Source organism: Gorilla gorilla, chromosome 15 (genome assembly GCF_029281585.2).
Source record: "Gorilla gorilla gorilla isolate KB3781 chromosome 15, NHGRI_mGorGor1-v2.1_pri, whole genome shotgun sequence".
NCBI lineage: Eukaryota > Metazoa > Chordata > Mammalia > Primates > Hominidae > Gorilla > Gorilla gorilla.
In genome coordinates this window covers 29748112-29763692 of record NC_073239.2, presented here as the reverse complement: position 1 = coordinate 29763692, position 15581 = coordinate 29748112, and the positions used below count along the sequence as shown (strand labels likewise).

Here is a 15581-nt window from a genome sequence, read left to right as displayed (position 1 = left end):
ATCACACATATCTTTTACCATCTTTTACTTTCCCAGATAATCAAACAATACCAATTGGTAACACTGCATTTACTTATTTTTATTTTGTCTATATCTTTATGTGTACATATTCTATGTATGTAGGTATATATGTATGTATGTATGTATGTATCTATCTATCTATCATCTATCTTCCTTAAGATACCTTTATAATACCATTACTTATAGTAAAGAGTTTATGAAACATTCAAACATAGTCATTGATATTATATTGTGAAAAGTTTAAATTACTGCCTTGGTGAATCATATGCATTATTTATGTTTTTTTCACTTATTTCTAAGAAGAATATCAAACAAAACAAGAATGTCAATATTTCTGAGAGTAAATTCTTCTGTTTTACCAAATTCCTCTTCTCTCTATGGCCGACATATATTCCAATCACATGCAAAGCAAAAACAAACCCAAAATCTCTACAAAACTGTCTTTGTTTCCTTACAAGAAGAGATAATAAATACTGTCGATGTTATGTGGAGCCTCCAATTTGTAATTGCTCAATTGTCACTCTTCTTTTTACTCAGCTATTAAAATTAATAGCTTACTTTTTCAATCTCAAGTCCTGTGACAAACAATAATATTCTGATTTACATTGTGGTGCATCTCAAATTGTTTTAAAATCTGAACTAAAATTACCTTGAATATTTTGTGTTGGACTTCTATTACTAGCCATGCAACACTATTCTAAATACCTGGGGGGTAGACCAGGAGAACAGGCCCAAGAGGAGTCATTTAAATATCAATGGTGAGACAGAAGCACAATTCAAAAAATTCATAATTAAGGCAGTATTTTCCTTTTGATAGTATGTATATTGGCATAATGTTGTTTTGAATTTTATTGGAAATATTTGAAAATAATACATAAAGTATGTAATGTCAGTCTAGTTAAAACTTGTATTTTTGTGGTATATCCCTCAATCTGATTTTTCCAACTGATTTGATAATGTTCAAAAAGCCAACATTTAAGATTCTGTTTCTCCAAAGAATATAAATAATATTCTCTTTCTACAAAGAATATAAATAATAATGTCATTATAATCCGACAAAAGTAGTAGAAATAATGTGTACAATGATTTAATGAAATCTCCCCTGTGGCTGATGTTCAGCATTAAAATGTCACTATTAGTTGAATGCTTACCCTTACCAAATATTCTAGTAAGCACTTTATATGCATTATCTTATTTACTATCAATCATCCCAATAGTACCATTAATATATCTTTTGTGTTAATAGGGAAAATTCTATTTAGAGTGGTTAAAGACCTTGTGTCAGCTGCTTAGCACTGGAGACTCTAAGTTCACTGGAATGAACTTGATTTTGTTTGATTCCAGAGTCTGTGTTCTTACGCTATAAATTATTCTCTCTTTCAAGATGCTATTGAGATCCTGGAATTGGTTTATATATTTGATCTGAATAGGACAATCTGAATTTTTAAGGTCATTTAATATTAAGTATAAAGTGAATTTTCTTTTTACAAGACTGTAATTTCTCAAAGTGAATTCTCTTCTTCTCCTCTGAAATTATACTGTGTTCACCCCATCTCTAATCATAATATGTTTGGTTGGCTTCTTAGCAATTGTCAGCATCTTTGCCACATGTTTGGAGGCCTGATATCAGTTTGTCACCATGTACTGTATTTTTCCTATCTGGTTGGGAGCAGAGAGCAGGTGCTTGGAAATCCTGCTCTCATCCATTCTCCGCACATGACTGGTCTATGTTCAGCTGAATTATGTTGAATATCACTTGAGAACTGCTGTAGTAACTGCACTTCAAGACCTGCCTGTAATCTTGCCCTGCTATTTGATATTCATTCAGCAAAGCACATAAATGAAATTATTAAAACTATTTAAGGACTCAGATATGCTCATATCATCTTCAAGACTTATCATCTTATACATGAGAAATCAGCACAATTCTGAAGAAGTTAAGCTTGACCCAGAGTTTGGAACACAATTGAAATACCTAATTGATGGTTTGTTATTAAACTATCAATTAAATGTATTTTTACATTTAATTTTCAATGTTGTTGATCTGCTGGTTTACAATTGGGAAACTCCCTCAAAAGAGAAATGAAATTCAAAACTATAATGATCTATCATCTTACACTAGTTTAAGTGGCTTTTTTCAAAGAGATAGGTAATAATGGATGCTGGCCAGGATATGGAGAAAGGGGAATCCTTGTACACTGTTGGTGGGAATGTAAATTAATATAGCCACTATGGAGAATAGTATGGAGGCTCCTTATAAAGCTAAAAATAATACTATCATATAATCCAGCAATCCCACTGCTGGGTATATATCCATAATAAAGAAAATTAGTCTATTGAAGAGATATCTGCACTGCCATGTTTATTGCAGCACTGTTCACAATAGCCAACATACGGAATCACCCTAAGTATCTACCGACAGATGAATGGATAAAGAAAGTACGGTACATATACACAATGAGATATTATTCAACCGTAAAAAATAATGAATTCTTGCCATTTGCAACTTAGGTTGAAATTGAACACAAAGGTTTATGTAAACAGATACTCATGTAAACAAACTTTCAAAAGACAATTTTCATTAATGCAAATATTTACATTAAACCAATCAATAATAAAAGTTTGCCTTGCTTTAGCAAATGTTTTAAATAAAAATTAAGATGTAAAAATATGAATAAGAGAAGCCCTAATCACTGAAAAATAATTATGTGTAAAAATTTTTAAAGATACATGTGAACACTTAAATGACTTAGTTGAAATAGATTTACAACTGTCTTGTATTACATACCTATTTTATACCGCAAGCGTACCTATATGTAGATTCTGGAAACCTCATGCCGAGGTAGAGATTTTAAGATTAATAGCAAAGCTCCAGATATAGGTAGATTTTCATATATTTCAAAGGCGTGTATGCTCTGATACAAAATACATTATTAGAGGAAAGCTTGCTTAAACTGTATAAGAGAGAAGCTTTTCTTGTTTCTAAGCACAGGTTTGAATTTTCTTCTGTTCATTTATTTCCCAGCAGGTGTCTCTATACAGCAGCGATATTCAGAAAGCACAAGAAGACAAGAACTAATTATATAAAAAAGAATATGTAGCAAGGAGAGAAATGAACTGGTCATAGAGTATATCTATGTTGACAGTATGAAGTCAAACTAAAAATATATACTCTCCATAAATAGTTGTATAGCATATTTTATTTTCTTCTTGATTTTATTTGTTTAAACAACTTTTTGAAAAGAGTCCTAGGAAAGGCTTTTAAAACAGTTTGTACTATATACGACCTATATAGGTTGGTTTTATATATATATATATTTATATGTGCAGATTGGACCAAATACAAACCTCTAACAGTATCAATTTACTCATTGCCATCTTGATCTGATAACTTCAGCATTTCAGATGAAACTTAAAGGAAGTAGAACTGACCTGTGCTATAATCATCAACAGTGATTTAAAGGTGATAGTAGACAGTAAGATATTAAAAAGCAGAAAGATAGTGTAAAATAATATCACTCAAAGATGTAAATTATCCAGCTTTCCTTGATCAATGCATTACAAAAGTCACTATTTTCATTTAGAATGAGATGCAAAAGAGTGAATATTTTTAATGCTTAATTGTCAATACATAAGCTTTTTAATCAAACAAAATTTATGCTTTGATGGATCCCAGTTGAATTTCTACCCTAAAATAGATTAAATAAAACATTTCAACGTTACAGATTAAAGGAATTGAACTCATGCCTTTTTTATTGTAATTGTAGATTTAATGCATCACAACATTCTGAGATGAAAACACGAAATCAATACATGCTTAAAACTTAATAGCGTTAACTAAATTGCTTCTAAGTTAAACTTAAGTTTTAACATGTAGAGTTCTTATTTCCCATACAATAAACGTTCACCCAGTTTAAAAACACATGAAAACTATAAATTTGTAACATATGATAAAATATAAATATAAGAATATATTCCACAAAATGGTTAAAGACAGAAAAAAATTCTAGCTGGATGGATCTCAAAGACAGTTTGCTCAACTTTTACATTTATTGGATTTTTTAGGACGTTAGTAGAAATTTATAAAATCTTAGAACTAAGTGTGTCACAAAAATGTATGTGTATTTTGGCCAATTATAGAGAGGCTATGGAATAATTGTACTCAATGAGGTCCCAATTTTCCTTTCACTCTGATGTTATATTTCTTTTATCTTATGTTTATTTTAAAAAATTAATATGTTAATCTGAAGGGCCACTAAATAAATCTTCCAGGCTTCCACGATACTTTCAGAAATGGATTGAACTGGCTGGGCGCAGTGGCTCACACCTGTAATCCAAGCACTTTGGGAGGCTGAGGCGAGCGGAACACCTGAGGTCGGGAGTTCGAGACCAGCCTGACCAACATGGAGAAACCCTGACTCTACTAAAAAATCAAAATAAAAATAAATACAAAATTACCCAGGCATGGTGGCATACGCCTGTAATCCCAGCTACTTGGGAGGCTGAGGCAGGAGAATTGCTTGAACCTGGGAAGCGGAGGTTGCAATGAGTCGAGATCGTGCCATTGCACTCCAGCCTGAGCAACAATAGCAAAACTCCATCAAAAAAAAAAAAGATAGAACTTTTAAAATTCATTCTATTTAGATTAACAATCTGATTTCAAATTATCAGATAATATTTTCTGGTTAAGGTGAACAGAAAATACACTTGTCAATGTTTTCTCACAGTCTTTTTTTTAAGTAACAAAAACAAAATTATAAGAACAAATTAATGATAAAAAAAACAACAACAAGAAAGGAGGTAGTGAGAAGGCCACAAAAATGGAGAATTCCCAGTAAAGGAGAATGAGTACATCTTTAAAGAGAAATCAGGGTTGATAGGGTATATCCCAAGAATAAACATGGTTTTGTCCAAGGAGCCAAGAAGAAGCTTGAGGTTCTAAATCAACAAATTAAAAGAAAAGGAGTGTGTCATGGGGCAACAAAAATGGGCTACTGAAATGTAAATCCATGAGAGCAGGGGTTTCATTGGTCTTGTATGCTGCTGGAACTGACATAGAATTTTGCCTGGCAATAAAGAGTTCAGTACAGCATACACAAATTTACTACCGGTAGAGTAAGGAGATCTGTCATTGTTTTATAGTTATTTTTTCCTCTTTATGGCTAACCAAGATATGGAGTTAGAATAGGCTCAGCTTTGTTGCACTCTCAGGCTTTATTTTCTGCTGTGGGAAGCTTCCAGAGGCATAAGACCAGTGGTGTGCTGGAGCTGCCTTCTATGGTCTATTAAAAGCCAGCTATTAAATTTTTAGGAATTTTGCAAGACAGGTTTTAAATGCACATATCAGTTTTTAAAAAATCTACAGAATAAATCCATACTTCCATATCTTCCATATATTATAATAAAAACATGCAATATATACTCAATATTCATTACTTTCTAATTATTCCACCATATTTTAATGCTATTGATGATCTTGTGGTTATTTACATCCGCGTGGGTGATGGAAAAGCTATCCAGTTGTCCCTCAGTATCCCTGGAGATAATTGGTTCCAGGATCACTCCCACTAAAACAGAATCCATGAATGCTCAAGTCCCTGATTTAAAATGGCATATTATTTACATGTAACTTATCAATATCCTCCCATATACTTTAAATCCTCTCTAGAATACTTACAATACTTAATACAATGTACATGCTATGTAAATAATTGTTATGCTCTATTATCTTTTTACTTGTATTATTTTTATTGTATATATATTGAGTTTATTAGAATATTTTTGATCAGCAGAGGGCTTTTTTGTTGTTCTTTCTGGATATGCATGTGTACATACATGTTTTTCCACCTGCTCTACCATATGGAAATAGTTTGCTGACATTCTTCTAGATAGCCTCCAAAACCCAACCAATAAATTTAGCCCATATTATACACAGCAGAAAACAATAGAATTTATTTGTGCTTGCAGCACCCATATACATGGAAGAACTCAATGATGAGTGACACAAAAGAAGTAATTAGAATTTGGAGCTTATAGATAATACAATTTCAATAGGTGAAAGGGAGAGAGAGAAAGGCACCTAGGGAAAACAGATGACTTTTTGGAAAGATAAATGGGCTTTCAGAAGAAAAAACAGGAGATAAAGTTTGTGATAATGTTTGTCTATATAGTTATGAATGTTTTTTCCTGTTTCCTTCAGGGCCATAATACTCCCCTGGAGAAGGGGTTTGAGGTAGGTTTTATTTACATTTTCCCTTCTGGGATTAGATCTACCCTGAAGTGCAATTTATAGCAGCCTTATTTCCCATAAGTTTCTACTTTTACTCAGATAGAGAAAGCTCTAGGAAGGCTTTTTTTTTCTGCATCTGTTGAAAAGTTTTAAATAGTTTACTTAGATACATTTATTAGATTTGAATGAAAAGGTTGGTGTACTTTACTTTTCAAAGTATATACCAATTTTACAATTCTTTCTTCTTTACAGTAAACCTCATTTTTGACAAGTGGTTGGTTGTCTTAGCTTGACTTGAGATATGAAAATATAGGTAGAACATTTTTCTAGCAATCACCTACAAAGATGAAAATTTCCCTCTCAGATAGGCACTTGGACTTTTTCTTAATATTTTGTAGATATAAGTAGTTTATTGGAGAGTATGTGAACCCTCTTTTCTCAATAGATGGTCTTGTTAAATATATTTTTAAAATACGACAACAAAAGAACACAAGAAACTTTGATAAATTTTATTTTATAAAAACAAGAGTATTTTTTCTGCAAACACAATGTTAAGAAAAGAAAGAAACTGCAGACTGGGTTAATATGTGCAAAACAGGTAACTAATACAGACTTGTATTTATAATATAAAAAGAATCTGAAATACTTAATATGAATATATATATTTTTGAGACAGAGTCTCACATTGTAACCCAGGCTGGAATACAGTGGCACCATTTTGGCTCACTGCAGCCTCAACTTCCCTGGCTCAGGTGATCCTCCTACCTCAGCCTCTCAAGTATCTGGGACTATAGGCGTGTGCCACCATGCCCAGCTAATTTTTTGTATGTTCTGTAGAGATGGGGTTTTGCTGTGTTCCTCAGGCTGGTCTAGAATTCCTAGGCTCAATTGATTTGCCCACCTCGGTCTCCTAAAGTGCTGGGATTATAGGTGTGCACCCACCCTTAATAAGACTAATTTTAAGAAAACAAACAACCAAATAGAAAATGAGGAAAGGATTTGACAGGTATTTCACCAAACATATATGGATGATAAATATGCATAATAAGAGTCTCAAAATCCAGTAGTCATTAGGGAAATACTAATTGAAACCATGAGATACCATAGGTTGTTTGCAAGAATAAACGTGATATACCATTTTTGAAAATAAATTAGAAATTTCTTATAGAGTTAAACATAAGCCCATGACTCAGTAATCCTACTCACAGTATTTAACCAAGGTAAATGAAGACTTAGGTTCATACAAAAACTTGTATGGAAAGGTTTATAATGGTCTTATTTATTATTGTCAAAAACTGGGAAAACCTAAACATCCTTCATTGGTTAATGGATAAATAGTGACATATACATCCAATGAAATACTAGTCAGCAATAGAAAAACCTAATTAATAATATACACACAACATGGATGAATCTCAAATGCATGTGCTAAGTAACAAGAGGCAGAGAAAAAATTTTATATGGTATGATTCTATCTAATGACATTCTGGAAAAGTAAAATTATAGGAACAGAAAGCACATTAGTGTTTGCTATGGGCTGGGCAGGCAGGAGGTGTTGACTATAAAGTGCAGCAACAGGGGTTATTTGGGGGGTGATGAACTATTTTGCAGTTTGATTGTGGTCATGGTTTTATATGACTGTAAGCATTTATCAAATTTGACAGGGTGGTACATCAAAAAGTAAAATTTATGTGAATTTGAAAAGTGAATAATAATAACAATGACAACATTAATCATAAAATCCTAGATGAGTAACAATGCCAGAAAAGTGATATAAAGACAAGAAGAACTTACAGCATTAGCACAAAACATTTTTTAAAAATTTAGGTCTCAGCTTCATTGTTATCTCCTCAGAAAAGTTTTTCCCGGACCATTGAGTATGAAGTATCTACTCATCATTCTCAATCACAGCATCTTAATTTAATTATCTCCCTTGCACTTAATTCTAATCCAATGTTTTCTCATTTATTTAAGTTTTTATTATTTTTTATTTTTATTCCTGTGTTAAAATGTAATCTTGTTTTCTGTAATGCTCACAACTGTGAGCTGAGGACGTCGAATAATTCCTGGCATGAAGGATTACTTGATGCACATTGGTTAAATGGGGATAATGTCATTAGTCTTTGAACTGCAATGTAGGAGTTCCAAGTTTTTAAATAAGATTAACATGTCATATAATAAAAAACATTGATCAAAATTGAAATGCCAAACAAAAGTCTCTGAAAAGCCACAAGTATTCAATAAATATCAATTTCTTACTAATATGAGTTGGGAAGTAAAATAATAAGGGCTAAAACTGACTAAAATATTTAGATAGTATCTTTGGAAAAATAGGTAAAAACATATAAAGTATAAAAATGTTTTGAACTAAAAATAAAGAACACTGTTTAATATAAAATCATATATAAGAAGAAAGAAAAGGCTGTGATTTCTTGCATAATTTGGATAAGAAACTCATCATATAGTTTTCACATTCTTAGAAGAAAAGTGAATAGCTTCAAGATGGCACCAAGAAAGAACTGCACAGATGCCAAATATACAGCTTAGGACACAATCAACTGCTTGCATTAAAATGACATGCCATCATAAGTTGGTTGCAAATTCCTGATTTGGGCAAAAGAAGGGATGGCAATACAGAATCCCCCAGTTATGAGTTACTCATTAATTTATTAACTTGTAAGATTAAAAATAAGAAGCAGGACTCAAAAATGTTGTGTTTAGGTTTTTGTCTTAGTATACAAATTTAAGCTTGCTTGTTTGAGAACATCTGTTGTTTTATATATGGACTTTTTTTCTCAATTACCTATCTGTATCAGTCTAACTGTGAATAAGTTGTAGAGAACAGATTGATGTTGCTTCTACCTCTTTACCTAACAATATGACTGCAAAGACTAATTATTAGATGGGAAAGCTGACAGTTTATTCTCTGGAAGGGCTGGTGATTGGGATTGTAATGATCTTGAAAGATATTGTTGCAACTGTACCACTTCCACTGTTCCTACTATTCCTTTTTGCCTCAGATGAGGTTGCTCTGAGATAGGAGTTACAGCAAGGAAGTGTTAACATGATTATTATTACTAAGTTACTTAGCTGAATATGAAAAATGACCCACTGAGGATTTTTATGTCTTCTAAGATCTGAGTGAGCCAAAAGGTAATCAAGAACACCCTGCACTGATGTAGAATATGGCCTGCTTTAAGTCCACTTTAAATAGCTATTCATTTTCTCATCCTTTCATTTATCCAGAGGCACTTATGGAATATCCATGGTGTAACTGACCTTGTTCTAGGTACTTGTTCCCTGTTTTGAGACATCTCCTGGAGACCAAGGTCTTTGGAAATGTGGCACTGCTCTTGCCACTTTATTGTTCTATTCTTGATGTGACATTTTTGACAAAATTTTAAATATTCATTTCTAAAAGATATAATAATTTTGTGGTAAATGAAAATAATATGAAAGCCTTTGCAAAATACTAAGGTCAGTGGTTTTTCTATATGAAAAATAAAATCATAACTTAGGGGTGGGATAGACAAGGTTCCCCAAAGAAAGTACACATGCTGAACTGTTAAGATGTTTGAAATAAGAAATCTCACTAGCAGTAAGCTGGAAAGAGTAGCAATACTATCTGAATATAGATTGGAACTATTTTAGAATACAGGGTAAAGAATACAGTTTCTTAAAGAAAGAGATTGGTCTTTATATGTTTGTATTTCAAAACGTCAAGTTAATAAAGAACCAAAACTAGTCCCATTGAGGAATAATAAGTTGTCTGTTATTTTGCCAGTATTCTAATTATTATATCTATTATATCCAAAAATCACATGATATCTATACAAAAGAAAAGAAAAAGACAATGAACAATACCTGAACTACAGTTCTACATGTCTTTATATATATATGTATATATATAAATAACAATTTTCTCTCTATAGATTACAATTCTACATGTTTGTATATATGCAAATATATATACATATATGTTTTATATATACACATACATACATATATATATATATATATATATATATACACACACTACAAAAAGGGAGAATTCACTTCAGAACACAAGCAAATCTCTTATGGTATTGAACACAAATCTGAAGCAAAAAAAGTATCATTCAAAAAATATTTGAGACCATTAACAAGAAACTTGAGTAAAATGTTAAAACACCAAAAACAAAACAAGATTAATACTCAATACATTGACCAGCCAAACAATAATATATTTTATGAGATAAATATTTCTTTCATATTAAACAATAAATAATAAAAATTAAAATTAACCAGGGGACAGAAATTAAAAAAGAATTACACCTAAGAATGCTTTCAATAGGATTGTTATTGTCAGACTAACATAAAGAAATTAGAAAACTTTGGGCTATTTAATGAGCAGGATATACACATCATTATAACCACTATGCATACATACGTGAGTTCAATTATTTCTCTCTCTGATATTATCAACCTCATGTCATGATGCTAGCAATTATCATAGTAGCTAGCATTTATGTTTACTTACTATGTGTATGTTCTTTATACAGTATAAACGGCATGCCAGATATTCAAATAGCAATGCCACCTTGGCAATTCTGTGATTAAATCTGTGTTTTTTTACTAAGGTTCAGAAGCTTTGGAATATTCACAGATGATATACTATACCTTATATCCTTATAGATGATTAATAAGCATGTTCTCCTAAATGAAACAGGATAGAAAGGAATAATTTTAAAATTTGAGTCAAGTATATTTATGTAAAATTAATTCATATATAATTTCTCCTGAAAACTAGGCACTGCTCTTAACTTTACTTAATATTTTCCTCTTTACTTGACTCTCTCTATGCTAGACGATTCCTTATTTCTCCATAAAACTAAGAAAACATATGCATCAGCATATCTTACAACCAGTGGATACTAAGAGTTAATTTATTGGCACATTTCATGCAAAATTAATAAGAATGGAGGAGAAATAAGAGCCTGAGTGTATTAAATTTTCCTATTAGACTACTACCTGATTTTTGTAGGCTTAGTCATATATTTCTTGGGGATAGAGCAGGGTATAGGACATGTTTATAGCTATTAAATATTTATATTTAAAAAGAGAAAGTAAGTACTAAGACCACTGTTAGAAATTTTAGAATTTGTTAGTTAAAAAAAAAAGAAACTTTAAGAAACAGCTGTTTTTGTTTATGGTTTCATTCTTCCAGGAGATAAATCAGATTTAGTGTGGATCTGTGAAAATAGCATTGGAAGTGGAATCAGCAGGCCTCAGTAGGAGCTCTAAACCCTTCAGGAAATTACTGAAAGTTTAGTCAGGGTGCTTTACTTCTCTAAGCCTCAGTTTTCTTATATTTTATACAGAAACGATTATTTTTGTTCTGAGAATCTTAGCTAGTTATTATGAATAATGATAATAATATAAATGAATAATAGAAATGGAAACTCTTCATGCATTATAAAATACTACAGTATATTCAGAGCAAATTAAATAATAAAGCTGATTGAGAAGTTTTGCTGAAAGTGTAGCCTTCCTGGTCCAGCATACACCAGCTGAAATGTCTACTTAGAGAAGCTATAGACAGAGTAACTAAAAGGGTATATATCATTCTTAGGTCAAGAAGGGAAGCCAGAAGTCAAGGCCACAGAAGACACAGGAAACATCATTTCCAAAGTGGGAGACAAAGCTGTTAACAGGAAATTATTTGTAAAGTCAAGAGCCAAGCAAAACAGAAAAAGGACAAGAAATCTATCACCTATGGGTATGAATGGTTCTAGGGAAGTCTGTTGACAATTGGAGGGTCTCAAAGGCGCTTTATGGTACTTATTTTATGACCCTGAGTCTGGAGTCTGATGAATTAAAGAGGAAATTCTGCTCTGGGCAACGTTTAAGAGATAGTATCTCCAGGCAGTAACTTTCGTATTAACTCTCATAAGATTGATGCCATTCTGTCATCTAAAGTGTGGACAAAAGTAGTATTAAAGCAAAATGAAAGGATATACTAATCTTTGCATAGTTAATTTATAGCAATGCGATCTTTTAATCTATGTTTTTCTTTTTGGTCTCCTTGGAAAGCATGGTCATGCAGAGCAGTGGTTCTCCAAACTTTTCAGCACCAGGGACTGGTTTTGTGGAAGGCAATTTTTCCACATTCCAGGGTGAGGATGGGGGATGGTTTCAGGATTCAAATGCATTACATTTATTGTGTACTTTCTTTCTATTATTATTACATTGTAATATATAATGAAATAATTATACAACTCACTATAAGTGGGACCCCTGAGCTTGTTTTCCTGCAACTAGATGGTCCCATCTGGGATGATGGGAGACAGTGACAGATCATCAGGCATTAGATTCTCATAAAGAGCAGGCAACCTAGATCCCTCACATGCACAATTCACAATAGGGTTCATGCTCCAATGAGCATCTAATGCTGCCACTGATCTGACAGGAGGCGGAGCTCAGGTGGTAATGCCAGTGATGGGGAGCTCCTGTAATACAGATGAAGTTTTGCTCACTTACCCACTGCTCACCTTCTGCTGTATGGCTTGGTTCCTAAGCCGTACGGGCTATGCACTGGTACTGGGCAATGGCCCGGGGGTTGGGGAACCCTCATGCAGAGTTACCTGTAGATTTAAAAGTAATCTATACCCCACAATTTTATTTTAAGATGAATGCTTCAAGATTACAAGCCAATTAATTTAGCCACATAGGGCACTTATTTTAGTAAGACAAAAAAAAAATGACAACACAAAAACACCAAACTCCTTTTATTTTCAGAATCCAACAACTATAAATTTAAGTACACAGACAAGTTTTATATTTTTATCCAGTCAGAAAGCAAGTTCATGATGTTGGTTCTAGACATTAAAACTATTGGTTGTTACCAATCACATGAAATAAAAATAATATCAGCAAATATATAATGAGTTAAAGAATTATACTTTATTAGGTACTAAAGGCCATATAAAGAAGGTCAATGCAATAGTTCTGCTTCTCATATTAAAGAAAATACAAACAATTCAAATGTCAGTTCAAGCTAAAAGAGAAAAAGCACAAGACTGCACATCATTGATTACTTTGTAAAAAAAAGTACTCAAAACATTTTGCATTCCTAGCAGCAAATTATAAGAGTTCCGATTGCTTTTCATTCTCATCAGCATTTAATACTATCAGTATTCTTTACCTTAGTCATTCTTATAAATCTAGTAGTGGAATCTCACTTCAGTTATAATTTGCATTTCTCCGATGACATTAAATTGATGTTCTTACATTGAACATCTTTTCATGTGTTTATTTTCTATCCATATATCCTCTTTAGTGACGTGTCTGTTCAAGTCTTTTGCCCATTTTTTAGTCAATTGTTTCCTTCCAGTAAAAAGTGTAGTGAGTATATATATTTTCTAACAAGCTCTTGGTTAGATATATGCTTCCAAAGTATATTTTTCTTTTCTATAGCTTGTCTTTTAATTTTCTTACTAGGGCCGTTAATGAGGGAAACATTTTTAATTTTCATAAAACCCATTTATCAATTCCTTTTCTTTTATGTGATGTGTTTTTGTGTCATCTTTAAGAGCTCTTTACCTAACCATAGATTATAATGATTTTCTTCTATGCCTTCTCCTAGAAGTTTGAAGTATTACATTTTATATTTAGATCTGATCCATTTTTGAGTTTTTTTTTTTGTATATGGAAAGAGCTTTAGGTTGAGATTCTTTTTTTTTGCATATGGTTGTCCAATTGTTCTAACATTATTTATTGACAAAATTCATTCTCTATTGAATAGTTTTTGCACCTTTGTCAGAAATCAATTGGACATATTTGTGTAGGTCTGTTTCTTGACTTTCTTTTCATTTCATTGATCTATGTGTCTATCTTTTCACCAATACCACAATATCTTGATTACTATAGCATTATGCTAAGTCCTAAAATCAGATAGCATCATTCTTCCCACTTCATTTTTCCTTTCCAACATTGTTTTTCCTGTTCTATTTCTTGTGTCTTTTCAAAGAGATTTTAGAATCAGATTCAGAGTTGCATCCCTTTGAGCTTCTAATCTACTTTTTTTTTTCCATTCTAAATTTCTACAGTATTCATTAGGTGAATTGACTACAAAATGGACTGCACTGAAAACACATCACATGATTTCAACAAGGAGATAGGAAACTTGAATCCTTACTAATGAGAAGGAAGTTAAGTCATATTAATAAAACTAATAATATATCAAAGTGATTTTCAAAAATTGCACTTAAGTATTAAAATTTATCCCAGGAGATATACTACAGAATAGTTTCCTGAAACATGAGAGTTGTTTTTTAAGAAGGGAAATTATGAAACACTTGTATGTTAGAATAAAAAGCTCTTAATAACAGAACAAAATGAACATTTAAAAAATGTTTGAAAGTACTCTGAACCCCTAGGGAGCTTATGTGTATGAGAAGAGAGGAAAGAGTAAGAAAGGGAGGGGCTTCCAGTAAATTGACTGAAGGAAAAGTACTAGCCATTTAATCTGCCAAACTAAACAGGCATCTGATGTCCAACAGCTTTGGGAACATTGATCCCCTTATTGCACTGGAGCCCTTGAGTCATTTGCAGAGATTTGATGTCTTGCTTTATCGCCCCCTGGAGACATATAAATAGAACAACAAGTGCTTTCCCTGAGAAGATTATTAAGGGAAGTGAAGGGTATTTTTGACAAAGAAAAGCACAGAAATAATAAAGGCCAGATTACTTACTTACTTACTATCTATCTATCTATCTATCTATCTAGTTATATATATATATATATAGTTATATATATATAGTTATATATATAGTTATATATATAGTTATATATATATAGTTATATATATATAGTTATATATATAGTTATATATATAGTTATATATATAGTTATATATATAGTTATATATATAGTTATATATATATAGTTATATATATAGTTATATATATATAGTTATATATATAGTTATATATATATAGTTATATATATATATATATATATAGTTATATATATTTTTTTGAGATGGAGTCTCACTCTGTCACCCAGGCTGGAGTGCAGTGGCTTGATCTTGGCTCACTGCAACCTCTGCCTCCTGGGTTCAAGCAATTCTCCTGCCTCAGCCTCCTGAGTAGCTGGGACTACAGACACATGCAACCATGCCTGGCGAATTTTTTGTATTTTTGTAGTAGAGACGAAGTTTCACCATGTTAGCCAGGATGGTCTTGATCTCCTGACCTCGTGATCCACCCGCCTCAGCCTCCCAAGGTGCTGGGATTACAGGCATGAGCCACTGTGCCTGGCCCTACTTTATCTATTTTTAACTATCGCACC

The 15581-nt window shown here is 32.2% G+C and overlaps 1 long non-coding RNA gene across 2 annotated transcripts in view; it reads left to right on the top strand.

Moving 5' to 3' along the window:
• Positions 1-14439, top strand: part of LOC109023183 (uncharacterized) — a 72953-nt gene extending 58514 nt beyond the window's left edge. For both annotated transcript variants that reach the window (XR_010130736.1, XR_002002550.2), the window contains exons 2-3: positions 11862-12008; positions 14338-14439. This is a non-coding gene — a long non-coding RNA (uncharacterized lncRNA). The remainder of the gene's footprint in view (positions 1-11861; positions 12009-14337) is intronic.
• Positions 14440-15581: the final 1142 nt, after the last annotated feature.